This window comes from Mustela lutreola, chromosome 5 (genome assembly GCF_030435805.1).
Source record: "Mustela lutreola isolate mMusLut2 chromosome 5, mMusLut2.pri, whole genome shotgun sequence".
Classification (NCBI taxonomy): domain Eukaryota; kingdom Metazoa; phylum Chordata; class Mammalia; order Carnivora; family Mustelidae; genus Mustela; species Mustela lutreola.
Window position 1 is genome coordinate 132,469,202 of NC_081294.1, and position 15,332 is coordinate 132,484,533.

At 38.0% G+C, this 15,332-nt stretch overlaps 1 protein-coding gene and 1 long non-coding RNA gene across 5 annotated transcripts in view; one reads left to right on the forward strand and one right to left on the reverse strand.

Annotated features, from left to right (window-relative positions):
* FER (FER tyrosine kinase) overlaps nucleotides 1-15,332 on the forward strand; it is a 483,097-nt gene that overhangs the window by 419,653 nt on the left and 48,112 nt on the right. The window lies entirely within an intron of this gene.
* Nucleotides 3,616-10,903, reverse strand: LOC131832516 (uncharacterized). Its single transcript, XR_009354081.1, has 3 exons — nucleotides 10,692-10,903; nucleotides 8,972-9,111; nucleotides 3,616-3,715 (listed from the first exon to the last, which is right to left on the reverse strand). It is a non-coding gene; the product is annotated as an uncharacterized LOC131832516 (long non-coding RNA).

Genomic DNA, 15,332 nt, shown 5'->3' on the forward strand with positions numbered 1-15,332 from the left:
CCACATATGAATGAAATCATATGGTATTTATCTTTTTCTGACTGACTTATTACTTAGCATTATACCCTCTAGATCCATCCATATTGTTGCAAGTGGTGAGATTTCACTCCTTTATATGACTGAGTAGTATCCCATTCTTTTTTTTTTTTTTTAAGGAAGGAGTTTTATTTTATTTTTTTAAAGATTTTTATTTATTTATTTGACAGACAGAGATCACAAGTAGGCAGAGAGGCAGGCAGAGAGAGAGGGGGAAGCAGGCTCCCTGCCGAGTAGAGAGCCTGGGATCATGACCTGAGCCGAATGCAGAGGCTTTAACCCACTGAGCCACCCAGGCACCCTGTATCCCATTCTTCTTAATCCATTCATCTGTGGATGGACACTTGGGCTGCTTCCATATCTTGGTGATTGCTGCAATAAACGTAGGGGTGCTTTTGTAGTGAATATTTTAAAACTATTTTTAAATTTGAAGCCGGGAGAATCTTGAAGTAACTCATTAAATATTTCTAGTGGTCTAAAAAAGTATGTACTTTTTCAGGAATGCCTTGCTTTCAAGTTGTTTTTGTACCATTAGTATCTTTTTAAAATATGAAATAAAAAACAGGTAAATGATGAGTTATATAACATTTAATAATATAACTCAATCTCTAAGTTATAAGAGTTCTAGTTCTTAGTTTCTTTTGTAAGAGTTTGGCATTTTAAGTGCTTAAAGGAAAATAAAAGGATTTTATTTGGGTATTAATGTAAACACCATCTTTTGTTATGGGATAATATCATTAAAGTAATACAAAGACAGTTTATTGAATTTTAGTTTGTTTTACCAAAAAGGCTATAACAGAAAATATAAGTGCCATATAGACCAGTTAGCTTTTCAGTATTGGAAAAAGCCACATGCTTTAAATGTACACACTCTTATCCAAGCTTTCCTTCTTCTAACAAGTGTTCATCTCTTGGGGTGCTGGTCCTGTGAAAATGACTGGACAAAAATCTCACCAAGATAACACAGCAGAATATTAATCCTCAGAAGCGTTTTCATCTATTAAAGAGAGGCAATATTTTAATATATTTATTTGCTTGGCTTAAGTTAAATTTAACAATAAATCATCTGACTATGTGATCCTTAAGTTATTTTAAAATCCCATGTTAAGATATCCCATATTATCATCTTGCATGATTTTTACCAAATGTGGATCATCATGTGATGAGCAATACACTTCCATTACCCCAGAAGGTTCCTTGTGCTCCCGAGTATGCAATCCGCTTCTCCTACCCGTGGCCCTGGGGATACTAATCTGTTTTCTCTCACTATAGTTTAGCCTTTTCTAAAATTTTATTTACATGGAATCATTCAGTATATAATCTTCTGTTCTAGATTTTTTTTTTTCACTGAAAACAGGGCTTTATAGATCCATCCATGTTATTACATATAGTCCTTGACTTTTGAATTCTGAGGGGTATTCCATTTTATACCATAGTTCATTTTTCTAGTCACCAATTGATGAACATATGGATTATTTCCAGGTTGGGACTATTATAAACAAAGTTGCTATAAATTTTCATATGTAAGTCTTTGTGTGAATATATATGTTTTTATTTTTCTCAGGTAAATCTCTAAAATATGAATGGGTGATTGCATGGAAAAGATTATCTTTAACATTATAAGAAACTGCCAAGTTGTTTTCTAAGTGGCTGTTCCATTTTGCATAGCCACCAACAGTATATGGGAGTTGCAGCTTCTCCATACAATTAAGCCACATCTCTTACTGTTAGTCTTTTTTCAGTCATTCTGGGGAATGTAGTGGTATCTGGTTGTGGTTTTAATTTTATTTTCCTAACAACTAATGAGGCTGAGCTTCTTTTCATGTGCTTATTTGCTATTCACATGTCATCTTTTCATGAAGTGTCTGTTCAAATCCCTTGCCCATTTTTTTTATTAATCAGACTGTTGTCTTGTTTAGTTGTATGCATTTGTTCCATTTTTTTAATTAACATATAATGTACTATTAGCCCCAGGGGTACAGGTCTGTGGCATTTGTTCCATTTTTTAATACAAGTCCTGGTTCAGATATTTTGCAAATATTTTCTCTGAAGCTGTAGTTGTCCTTTTTTTTTTTTTCCCTCAAGAGAAGTTTCCAATAATAACAATATCTAAAATTAGCAATTTTTTTCTTTTATGGGTCATGCTTTTGGTAGCATATCTAAGAATTCTTTCATACCCTGAAGATTTTCTCCTGTGCTTTTATTTCTAAAATGTTATAGTTTAGTTCTGGCTTCCAGATCTAAGACCTACACAGTGCCAATCTCTTGTCCTTGCTTATTTGAAACCCTTTCTGACACTTCCCATTTGGTTCTTTGCTTACTGATCTACCTTATTTCTGATTTTGCACCTTCTGTTCAGAATATATTCAGTTGCCTTTCCTGGGAACCCCCAGTTCAAGTCCTATCCCATGTCTTCCTGGAACTCAAAAGACATTAGAAATCCCCTGTTAATTGTCTTTTTCTTTTCCTTTTGTTTTTCTGTAGCATTTCTAAGAATATTCCCTTGGGTGTCATGTACATACCTTTTTCATACCACCCTGCAGGAAAAAAAAGGCAAATATTTTATTTTTTTGCCTGGTGAAATATGTGAAAATTCAGGTTTTCATTAGATTTAAATTTGACTAGAACTTAGTGTAAATGTTTAGCAAATTGCATTATTTTTAATTTAGTAACACTGGAAGATTTATTTAGCCAATCCTTTACATAACGATAAGATAGAAAGATTTTTTTCCCCTAGGTCATGTCAAACATAGTCTTCCTGTCTGGTTAATTGCCCCAGCAAATATGTAATTATTTAGCAAGGTTATCTTCAAGAATGAAGTATTTCTGATCATCTTTCCCCATATGCTTGCTCTGGTGCCCATAATGTCCTCTGCAGACCTTTGTTCTCTCTCCTGTAAGATCACTTTTTACCACTGCAGTATAAACTCCTTAAGGACAGGATCCTGATCTTCTCTAACACCATTATTGTTTGGTACAAATCCAGAAAATGTTTGCTGAATCAGTGATTTTACCCTTTCTTTAACATTCCCAGGGGTAGAGGTTCTGTCATCTCCCTATATGCTAATATCCTAAAAATCCCTATAGACAGGAATTCTGCTGTCTCATTTGCTATATAATTTAAACATACTTTCATCAACATTGTCTTTTTTCTTACTCATAATCACACCAACTAAAATGTTTATCCATTGATTTTCACTCTCTTGCATACTATTGACATTTTACTAAACGCAGTAGATGCTTTTGAGTTTTTAGTAAATGATGATCGTTTTTTGTTTGTCTGTTTGTTTGGGCCTTATCTTTCTGCCATTTATCTTTTAAAACAAGAAGAATTTTCTTTTTCATAAATCATCTTCCTCAACCATTATTAGTTCAGCATGTGTGGAATTCATTGTTATTGTTGGAAAGAACTTTGGTTAGACCATTTTTAGAGAAAAAAAATAGATATTGGTATAAAAACGAGCAGCTGCTCTTCTACTATGATCAAACAAGAATAAAATTACTTTTAGTATGAACAATTAAACTTTATTTTTTTAAGCTTTTTTTTTTTTTTTTTTTTTTTTAAGAAGAGAGGGAAGGGACAGAGGGAAGGGGAGAGAGAGAATCTTGAGGAGGCTCCATGCCAAGTATGCGGCCCAGTGCGGGGCTCTGTCTCACCATCTTGAGTTGATGACCTGAACTGAAATCAAGAGTCAGACACTTAACGAACAGACACCTCGATACCCCCAGAATTCAACTTTATTTTAAAGAAAATACTGAACACTCATTTTAAAACATTACTGCTTAGTATATTGTTTGGTAATATGACAAAAGTAGGATCTGGAATATGAGAAAAACTGTCCAGAATCGTCAGGTTACCTGATTAGGTTTTAAACAATAACTTCATTATTTAGTATATGGCGTTTTAATGAGATGCACATATCTATTCTATAGTTAATATAATGGTCTACAGAAATATTCAGAAAATAAAACCAATTCCTTATCTGCATAGTGGTTGTTTTGCCTATTGTTGTATTAATAGAATCAGTCACCAGAATAACTAATTTGCAGAAAACCTGAACTAGTTAGCTTTAAAGAAGTAATTGGTTCTGAGGTTACAGCTGGAGAGGTCCTAGTAGAAGACTTGCCCCTTCTTTCTCAAAGACGCATTTTCTCCCACTAAGGTTTTCCCAGAGGCAGTGGTCACCCTTGGTTTAAACAAGCCAAGTGGTGAGGACGGCACAACTTCTCCACAAAATGACATCACTGCCTATTTAATAATCAGACCACACACTGCTATCATGTGGGATTCCATAATTACTCTGATTTTTTCCACATGGATCAAATCTTAATGACCTTCTCTTCCATTAGTAATAAGTATTATTAAAATACTCAAAGGTGGCCTCCACTTTCCTTTTTTTAGTATTTGTTGAGTTGCTGCTTGTGTAGAAAACAGATCCTCTTGTCCCTTTGTGTTATTTGCTGCTGCTCCTGTCTCCCTCAGGGACATGAATTCTTGTCTGTTTTGTTGTTGCTTTGGCTAGAACAGTGCCTGGCAAATATTGAAGCGCTAAATAGATAGCACTTTTTTAAGGGATCAAATCAGTTTATCTGTTGGCCGTCTCCCCTCCAATTTTAAATCTTTTTAATGGAAATAATGATAAACTATCTACCACATATTTCTGCTTGGTGATACCAAGTATACCCCACAACAGTTAACCTTTATTGAAAACTTAGAGTCAGTAATATCCATATCACTTATTGTGATTTGTTCTAATCTGAGATCAGAATTAGTTTCAAAGCATCTTGGGGAAGTTTACCACTAAATTAACTAGCTTCCATATGCCAGTTGTTTCATATCAGGTTAGAAGGGGCCCTGTGGGAATGGCATTGGCTAGACACAGAGATATTCCAAGAAGTAGCACTTAGAAAAGATAGCAGTCATTAGCCAGGACATCATTGGTTCAAAAAAGCTTAAAAAAGGGAAAACTCAACTAATAAAAAGCTAGATGCTAGAGAGAAAGCAAATTGAAAGCTGAAGATCAGAAGCTAAACTAGGAGAAATCATTGTAAGAAGGTGCCTGCCACAGTCTTCTATTAAGGATGGATGAGAAAGAAGGTGGCCTTTCATAAACAGTGACAGTTTTCTTTGGTCTCTTACCTCCAACTCTGCCCTACCCATCCTTGCTGTTGAGCTGTCATTCTCAGTGTTACTAAATCTGTTGTACCAATTATCTATTGCTTTATAAAACACCGCTGCAAATACAGTGACTTAAAACAAAAATCATTTATTTGTTTTTGTTCCATCAGTTTGGCTCATCAGTTTGGGTAGGGCTCGGCCGAATGGCTTTCTGCTATTCTCCCTTGGGGTCACTTATGTGGCTTCAGATACCCAGTAGACTGACTAGGGCTAGAGGGTTTAGTTCAGTCTCACTCACATAGCTGGAGCCTTCCAACGGACTGTAGGCTGCTCCCTCTCCCCACTCCCCACCATGGTGTCTCACTCAGGTTTTTTTACATGGTATCAGGAGTGTTCAGGAAGATAAAAGTAGAATCAGAAAGTCTCTGGAAGCCTACACTCCAGAACTTCATAAGATTACTTCTGCCAAATTCTGCTTGTCGAAATAGCAGGTTAGCCTAGACACAGGGTGGTGAAGTACAAAATATTATGGCCATATTTTTCATACCACACCTGTCTCAGAGAGCTTACTCCTAACCCTCACACTTGTAATTTCCAGTACTGTAGTTTATGTGCTTACATAGCTATCTCTTCTTACAAAATTGAACTGCTTGAGGACAGGAATTAGGTTATCTTTATCTGTAGCACATAGTAAAGGCCCTGGTATCTAATAAGGTCTTAATAAAGGAAAGTTGAACCAATGATAGACTGACTGATTAATACGTACATACATATGTCTATACGGATATACGTATGTATATCCTCGTTTCTCTTTAATAGCTAGATTCTGTAATTATAAGATTAATGGAAAATTACTTTTAAAAAGTACAAAGTAAGTTAGAAGTGTGTCTTTTGGTATAAAATACTGAGAGTTTGGGGGCATCTGGGTGGCTCAGTCGGTTAAGCATCTGACTCTTGATCTCAGTTCAGGTTGACCTCAGGGTTGTGAGTTCAAACTCCAAGTTGGGCTCCACACTGGGCATGGAGCCTACAATAAATAGACAGATACATACATACATACATACATACATAAAGATTGTTTTTGTGTATGTCAAGCAGCAACCCTAGAATACTGTGCTCTGGGAACATATGAACTCATCTGTGTAGTGGAGACTTAGTAGTGTTTCCTTAATCAGTTCCCAGATCAAATAACCAGAAATGATTTCATTTCTAATTTCCACCATGACTGTTATCAAATATGTTGGGCCTCATAGTCCCAATTATATATTCTCTTATAGCATGTATTCAGAAGAATGACTACTTGTGCCAAAATAACAAGGTCTTAATAAGGAAAGTGTCAAGGGTAGCCCTAATTACTTGGCTCTAAAAATACTTCAAATAATCTAAAAGGTCCATTTATTAATATCAGCCCAAGTTCAGTTGATGGTACTAAAATGACAATTTAGTATTTCATGGAATTTAAAAATCTTGTGCCCTAATTAAGTTCCCACACAGGTAATTATTCCACGTGTAATTTAACCAAGAGACTGTGATACTCACTTTGAAGCGCTGCTACTGCTACACATTCTCACTAAACGCTATTCAGCAGCTGTCACATTTTTCCTCCAGTAGCTTGGAGATCACTATAAATTTGCCAAAATTTTTTGGAATTTTTCATGAATAGATTTTACATTTATATACGTTACTTTGTCCACTTTGAGTCTTTCAGACACTTTTGTTTTATGTAACTATGGTCTGCAAATTGGTAAAAGAAAATTTTGTTAAGAGATCAAAAGGACACATGTGTATGCAAGGTTAATATTTGCTCAGACAAGTAATCCTTCACGAATGCAAAATGCAGATTTTTTGTGAATACATCAAAGAATCAGGGGATGAATAACAACTAATTATGGAAGGACATTGGTGAATATTTTAAAAAACTTTTATCTTGTAGAATTACAAGAAGAGAAAAACAGCTACATATATGAAATCAAGTCTTAAGACTTTATTTTTGTGGTATTATATTATCAAACAGAATGCAGAATTAGAATTGAACAAAGCTAAAGCAAGCTCTCCTGACTATGGAAAGAAAATAGAGAGAGACAGAAAAGAAATTGAATTTCAGATATTTGTTTCAAGATAAAAATGAATTATTATAAAATAGACCTGTATTCGTAACTCAGATTCTCCTATTTGGATTTCATACACTGAAAGCAATCATAGGACTGAAGGGAGATTTATTATAAAGTCACCTGGGATAGCACTTCATAAACACAGAAAACAACATTAGAAATTGAAATGGGAATAATGAAAGTTTCATGTTAAAAGAATGTAAATGAGAGGCAAGGAAAGAATGGTTGAGGCACATGAGAGAAAAGCATTCATCCTCTTGAACTCCTATAAATTCTGACAAGTGTTGTCCATGAACAGGATATTGGTGCCACAGAAAATAGGACTGGATGTCTCCCCTCTGTACCTAAGGGCTCAGCCTATTCTGAGGACTCTTGCTGTGTTTGTACACTGGATGAGTCTATCTTCCCACCTCAGGCATACAGCCCAAGAGTCTATTAGGGATCTCCAAACCAGAGACAAAAGTGCAGGCTGGCCAATAGCTCTGTCTGGTTGGGGGACAGAAGGGGTTGGTCAATGGGGCATTTGGTCAATGGGGTATCCATTACTGACCCTCTCAGCAGAGTGCAGAGTTGGTGCCATCCACTGCGCAGACACAATGATCCTGTGAAGAGTTAACCACAGCAGATCATTCAGTATCTAAACCTAGGTGCCTTCCACCATAATTAGAGTGTGTTTGTTCGTCAGTAGCTGAACATTTTGCAGACTGTAAAAATGTAAATGGTCCCGAGGCTCGTTATTGCACCTTGTGCATCACAGATTACACAGTCGTTCTGCTCCTTTATGTGTCTTTTATATCTTAATTTGGGCCCTAGTGTGAGTATGTATATCACATCACGAATGTATAAACTACAACAAAAAGATGCTGGAGGAATTGGTATGTGCCTTGATTCAGAATAGAAAAATAATGTAGATTTTAGCCCTCTCAATACATTCTATATTCCAGAGCCCAAGTACTGAGTCAGGGATTCTGTTCCACAGAACTTAAATGAGAAAGAAATCACATCTCAGGAACAAAATGGCAGACATCTATCTCATCAGGTACTGCAAGGGGTTGCTTTTGTCCAGATAAAATTAATAATATCAAAGAAACCAAAGGAACACTCAGCCCTGTAAAATACGAAAAGAACATGGTCTTTGGAGTAAGAGAGATACTATACTCACTTAATGTCTCTGTATTCTTGGGCAAGTTACTTAATCTCATAAAAAAAATAAGTAGATAGATGAATAAATATTCTTTTTTTTTAAAGATTTTATTTATTTATTTGCCAGAGAGAGAGAGAGAGAGAGAGAGCGAGAGCAAGCACAGGCGGGCCAAGTGGCAGCAGAGGCAGAGGGAGAAGCAGGCTCCCCGCCGAGCAAGGTGCCCGATGTGGGACTCAATCCCAGGACGCTGGGATCATGACCTGAGCCAAAGGCAGCTGCTTAACCAACTGAGCCACCCAGGCATCCCTAAATAAATATTCGTTATCTGTGTAATAGATATCTACACTCAAACAGAGTTTAGGAATAATAGGTAAAGTTCCTATTACCTACTAAGTGCTTAATAAATAGTCAATATTATTCTTACAGCATTGAAACGTGCATTTTCTTGGTTGGACCCAAGTTCTTCAGCAGAGGCAAGCAAGAGGATGCCTGTATTGTGAATCTTTGGCCCTGGGGTGGGTGGGACTATTGGCCACATGGTGATATACTCTTGTAACTTACCCTCCAGGCTTTACTTTCATTCTTCAGCTGTAACACTCATTGTTGCACTGGAAACATGGAAAACTCTTCACAGAGGATCACCCAGCACCACTGTGCGGCTGAATTTATCCAGCCAGTTATAGGAAGACAATGCTTTTAACCTAGAGTATAATAGAATGTTAGAGTTGCTACATATGGTGGCTAGCAACTGGTGGACCATGGGCCCCTGGTCCTCTGAGTTACTGCATGTGTTCCAAGTGCACAATGAGCATTTGAGACAGAATAATGTTGTGTGTGTGTATGCAATACTATTTTACTGTAGTGATTAATAAGATATAAATTCATCTCAGAACATTGTTGAATTCTTAATAGCCTTTTATCATGTTGTATTTCCTCCGTGAGCCATTATAAAACATACAACTCTTACATCAGGATGGATATGGTACAAAGGAATCATAAAATCGTTTAATATTATATAGGAGCCCTCATGCTGAGAGGAATCAAGAACTGGTGCTCCCATTTCCAAGGTCCAGGAGAATGTTGTGTGATGTACTCACTTAAATAACTTGTTAAGAAAAACACTGGTGAGAATTCTGGTCTTCTGATTCCCAGTCCAGAACTCCCAACAGTGGAAATGTTTGCATTGTTGCTTCTGGAAAAATCTGAGATGTACTTAATGTTTAGATTAGTATGCATGAAGTTGAGTATTGACAGAAAATGGGTTAGGTGGAAAACATTTAAAACAGTACCTGACATATAAAGCCCTCAGTAAATTATAGATATTATCATGATGGCTATTCGGTAAGGAGTGGTTTTGTCACTTTTTTCTCTCTGTTGCTCAGAGTAACTTATCACAATCCAAATGTAATATTTTAGGTTATATCATTTGTCATTCAAGCAAGTGGCTTCCATTTTACTTCCCATATTCTCACAGTGGGAGTGGTGGGTATTTTAAAACTCTCCCTTCGAGAAGTCTTGTAGGAGTATAGGCTCTTGGCATTAGTACGGAGGCGAACTTCAGAGGCAAGCCCTTGAAATGCATCTTACTGCAGCCTCAGACAGCTAGTGGCCTTTAATGTGCATGCTTGAGACAGAAGTCAGTTTTGTGGTTGAATTACCCATTGGGATTTGGTGTATTTCTTTGAACTAAAGAGATTTAAATATTTACTTACCATTAATATTTTTTAATGTGTCCTCCACTGTTCCCCTATGCCCTTAGAGCAGATTTTTTATTTCTTAAGAGATTTAACATTAGATCAAGCTTTATTCAAATTGTGTACCCAAAGCTAATCTCTAGAGATTTGGTATCGCATTGCACAATGTTGCCCAGAGGTGATAGCAGAAAACAATGGCTGAGAATTTTATACCTGACTATACAAATAGAGTACCCATTTCATCAAACGATAAACCATCCAGGCTAATCATAGTAGTTAAATACAAAGTCTGTCTTGGGTTCTGCAGGTAAATTTAGGACTGAAGCAAGTGTTACCACTATATGTGTTCAGTTCTGAATTTGTTGTCAATGTCCATATTTAGTAGGAGTTCTTTTGCTTTAGCCAACTACCTAAGAATTTGATTTCTAAGCTCAATACAAGAATATGTGGAGTTAGTATTTGTGCCTTGCCAAACAGAACTCTCTTACAGGGAACTCACCCCAGGAAAGGAAATGAAAGAGCCAAAAGGAGTAAGCACTTCTGTATGTGCTGAGCATGTCCATTTTAAGTAAAGGCAGATGACTTACAGTAGCTTCCATAAATGGTTCTCACTCAGTCAGCTGCATCAGGCAAGGACTTGGTCGCGTTGTGTCCCAGCTATTGGGCAGCAGCTTCTTTAGACAAAATCAGCAAAGGCCTCAGTTTCTTCACAGAATGCAGCCCCAGGGAGCCTTACTCCCCTATCAGTCAGTCGATTTCACTGGCCGAGGCCTTCAAGCCCCAGTGATGATCCTACCCTGCTGTTGAGAAGAAAGTAACCTGGCTTAGAATAAATGCACAAGACACAGTTCCAGACAGACTTTTTAGGAGTTACATTTGCATTATTCCCTTACCCAAGGCCATAGCACATTTTTAAATGTTCACCTCATGACTCTTCCCACAAGAGCCCACTCTGTGCCTTGCCCAGGCCTGTTTGTAGCCAGTTCCCTAGATCAAGCTTTCCCTTCCCCCTCTTCTCACAAAACCGCCCTATCATCCCATTCCCTTAAGACTTTTTATGTCTTTATATTTATTTATTTGTTCAAAACATTGATGACAAAACACAGCTCAGTGATAACAGGTGCCCCTGTCCCCAAAGGTAACATATTTGCATTTTAGCAGCGGCTGTAAGCAAATGAGGATTTTAAGCAATACTTGGGATTCTGTGTCCTGACGGGCTGCAGGAGGGCCGTTTCAGGAACAGGGAGTCCTTTGGCTCTCACCATGTGTACCCAAAGGACCTCAGATGAGCCCTGAGCAAAAAAGCATAAATTATACTCTAACCCGCCCTCCACCTGGTCTGTTACTGCATTCACAGAAGTAATACTTTTGTTTCTGACCTCCCAGAACACTGTGACACTGAACAATTTTTCCAAGGAAGAGAAAAAGCACAGTTTAATAATGGGATTAATTTTCAGTTTTGTAGCTGAGACTTCCTTTGGGAGCTATACTTTCAAAAATAAGTGCCTCAATAATAATGGGCAGAGAACTTGCCAGGTGAGGGGTATGGAACATGATGGAAGAGACTGTGATGGCAAGAAAGACCAATGGAAAACCAGGGGTGAAATCAAATCAAGGGTGTGCTTGAAAATGAGAAATGTAGGACGATGTTCATATTTACATAAATTTTTTTTTGAAAATTTTTTTTAAGATTTTATTTGGAGAGCAAGAGACACAAGCAGGCAGAGCAGCAGAGGCAGAGGAGCACTGAGCAGGGAGCACTATGCGGAGCTCGATCCCAGGACTCTGGGATCATGACCTGAGCCAAAGGCAGTGGCTTAACCACCTGAGCCACCTAAGCACCCCTTACATATACTTTCATGTAAGGATTCATTATTTTTAAAATTTTATTTTAGAGAAAGAGCACAGGGTAGGGGGAGGGGCAGAGGGAAAGGGAGAGAAAAACTTAAGCAGACCCTGCGCTGAGCTTGGAGCCAGACACAGGGTTTGATCTTACCACCCTGAGATCATGACCTGAGCTGAAACCAAGCATCAGAGGCTTAAATGACTGCACCACCTGGGGGCCCAACATATACTTTATTCAGAGGAAAATTAAGGTAGATTCTGAAATGGAAATGAGCAACATCTGACTTGTGGAAAAATAGGCTGGTCACCTCTTTTTTTGGCTAATCTCTGATCCCATCACTGTCTGCTCAATAGTGGCTTTGGTATTGGCCAGTATAAATGGTCCCCTGAGGGTCAGCTCTGTTGCCAAAGACACTCCTCCTTGCCCAACCTCCGTTTCCTGGTATGCTCTAAGGAACAGTTTACTGTTCTGTTCTTGTTATTGTAGGCAAAATTTTGCAAAAGAAACTGGCATTCCTACTCTCCTTCCATCAAAACACTCATAGATACTGTTTTAAAGCCATTGAGGCCACTTGGCTTTTTCAGAAAACAGGTTTTTCATATGCTTCTGACACAGATAATTTTTATTTTCTCTTTTGATAGGGGAGTGAGTTTTGAAGTGTCACTTTTTTTCTTACAGGTAACGAATTTTAGCTCTCGTTTAAAATTTGAAGGTCGTAGCCATCCATTAGGCATGGATTAAGTAATACATGGTTTGATTACATTAAATATCTGCTTCACTGACCACCCACCCCACCGCACTATTACTGCTTTTATGCCATGTTTTAATCCGAATAAGGAAACCTTGGGGTCTTAAAGAGATTTTCTCCTCCTAAATGTTGCTAGATATTTGTGACCCACTATTATCCAGTCCCAGTGGGAATAGTTTTTATATTAACACACACACACCCTCTAACTTATTTCCTGTGTGAAGGATATCCTGACTTTGTGTAATTATAGCTACAAACAATAAAAAATGATGTCTAGGGTAAGGCATCAAGACAAGGAGAACACTGGCTTGGCCTCCTGGCTGTTGCTGGTTTACCACAGCATTAGCTCTGAGAGGCAACATCTCCACAGGGCACCATGCCCACTGTTGTGCTTTCTAGAGAGCCCAGAAAATTGACTCATCTCCACTGCCTGCTGGAGTTGGATTTCCTATCACTGCTCTCTGTTCTCATATAATCCATAATTAGCCTGTCTCATGTTATGTATGACTTTGTAAGATACCTCTGGTACACACTCAGAAGTTTGACTTTGTATCTTCAAGGAAGATTACTCAGCAGACCCAAGTGGAATATTTCCATACCCTTCTGGCAGTCAGCAGTATTTGCTGGTACATTCCTCCGCATGTGGTGAGATACAGCTATCTCTGATACCTCCTGTGAATGACAACACCAGCCTATTATGAGATATCTCATCACGGAGTTCCTATAGGATTTGCAGTCTGTAGCATGCTGGCTCATTTGTTTCTAGCACTTTCATGCATGAAGAGCGGGGATCACCAGAGTGTTTCCTAGACTGTCGGACTCAGGGCTGGACAGCAGCAGGCTTAATAAAGGATGGAATGGAGAAGGAAGAGGAAAGATGTGGGTCTGCCTTATCTTCCAAATTAGATCATTAGCAACTCAGCCCAGAGATCATATCTGCTTTTTCTATCTTAAGACTTAGTAGAACATTAGGCAAGCAGTGCAGATACAGTATGTGCTGACCGCCTGAAGGCCTGAGGTTTTAATTCATACATGATGCCAAAAAGATAGTATTTCTATTCACTGAACTTCTTGCAGACCCAAAACCAGTTTTCTGTAACTGTTACTGAGTGTTATTTACATTGACTTGAAGGTAACTCTAAATTGGTTTAAGGTGGCTCCCTCACGGAACTGTAGTCCTCACTGCAGAGAATAAGCCTCCTGGCCAGTGGTGCAATAAATATAGTTAGGACACTGGAAGTGTATGTGGTTGTCAAGTGTAGGTGTTCACCTGAAGAAAGCATGGCCACCCAAATTCCATAAACCACTGAGATGCTGCAGTGAAAATAATCTCATTCTGACCAAGAGTAATGCCATGTGGCCCTAAGAAGCGTCAGTGGCCCACTAGGCTTCAGAAATGTGCACTGTGATGCCACTGTACTTCTGTCAAAAATGACACCTCGGGTGGCTCAATCGGTTGAGTGTCCAGCTCTTGTTTTCGGCTCAGGTCATGACCTCAGGTCATGGTAGAACCCTGTATCAGGCTCTGTGCTCAGTAGGGAGTCTGCTTGGGATTCTCTCTCTCTCTCTCTTCCCCCACTCCCCATGTGAGTGTTCTCACGCACTCTCTCTCGGTTGAAAAAATAAATCTGCTCAGGTCATGATGTCAGAGTAGTAAGATTGAGCCCCTCATCAGGATCCCTGCTCAATGAGGAGTCCACTTGAAGATTTTCTTCCTCTGCCTCTCCCCTCCACTCCCTTGCTCGTATGCTATCTCTAAAATATTGAAATAATTTTTAGTTAAAATAATCTATAAACAAAAAATAATGAGTTGACCATACATTTGTGGGTGTATTTCTGGACCTTCTATTCTGTTCCATTGGGCTATCATATCTTTTTGCATTTGATGAACTGTGCTAATAACAATAGCTTTAAATTATTATTTTAAATCACTTTAGTAAGTTCTTCAACTCTCAACTTATTAAAAAATTATTTTGATTACTTTAGAATCTTTGGATTTCCATATTCATTTTAAAAGCAGCTTGTCTAATTTTACTAGATCTTGTCTAATTTCACTAATCTGCTAGAACAATGGCTGGGAGTGTATTAAATTTACAAATTTGGGGAAAATGGCCCTTTTAACAGTATTGGGTCTTTTCAATGAGCATGGAATGAATATCTTTCCATTTGTTAATTCACTCTTTTTTCTCAATCAAGTTTTGTAGTTTTAAGTATAAGGGATGTGGTTGTCTTTTGCTAGACTTATTTGTAGGTATTTGTTTTATTAGCTGGTCCATAGGGTAATTCTATTTTTAACTTTTTGTGGGAACTTTCGTTTTCCAGAGTGGCTGCACAAATTTGCATTCCCACCAACAGCGCAAGACATTTCCCCTTTGTCCATATCCTCACCAGCACCTATTGTTTTCTTACATTATTGATTTTACCCATTCTGGCAGGCATGAAGTGATATCTCATTCTAGTTTTATTTGTATTTCCCTGATGATGAGTGATGTTGAACATCTTTCCATGTGTCTACTGGCCATCTGTATGTCTTCTTAGAAAAATGTCTATTCATGTCTTCTGCCCATTTTTTAACCTACCCATTTTTTAATTGGATTATTCATTTTGGAGGTGTTGAATTATAAAAGTTCATTA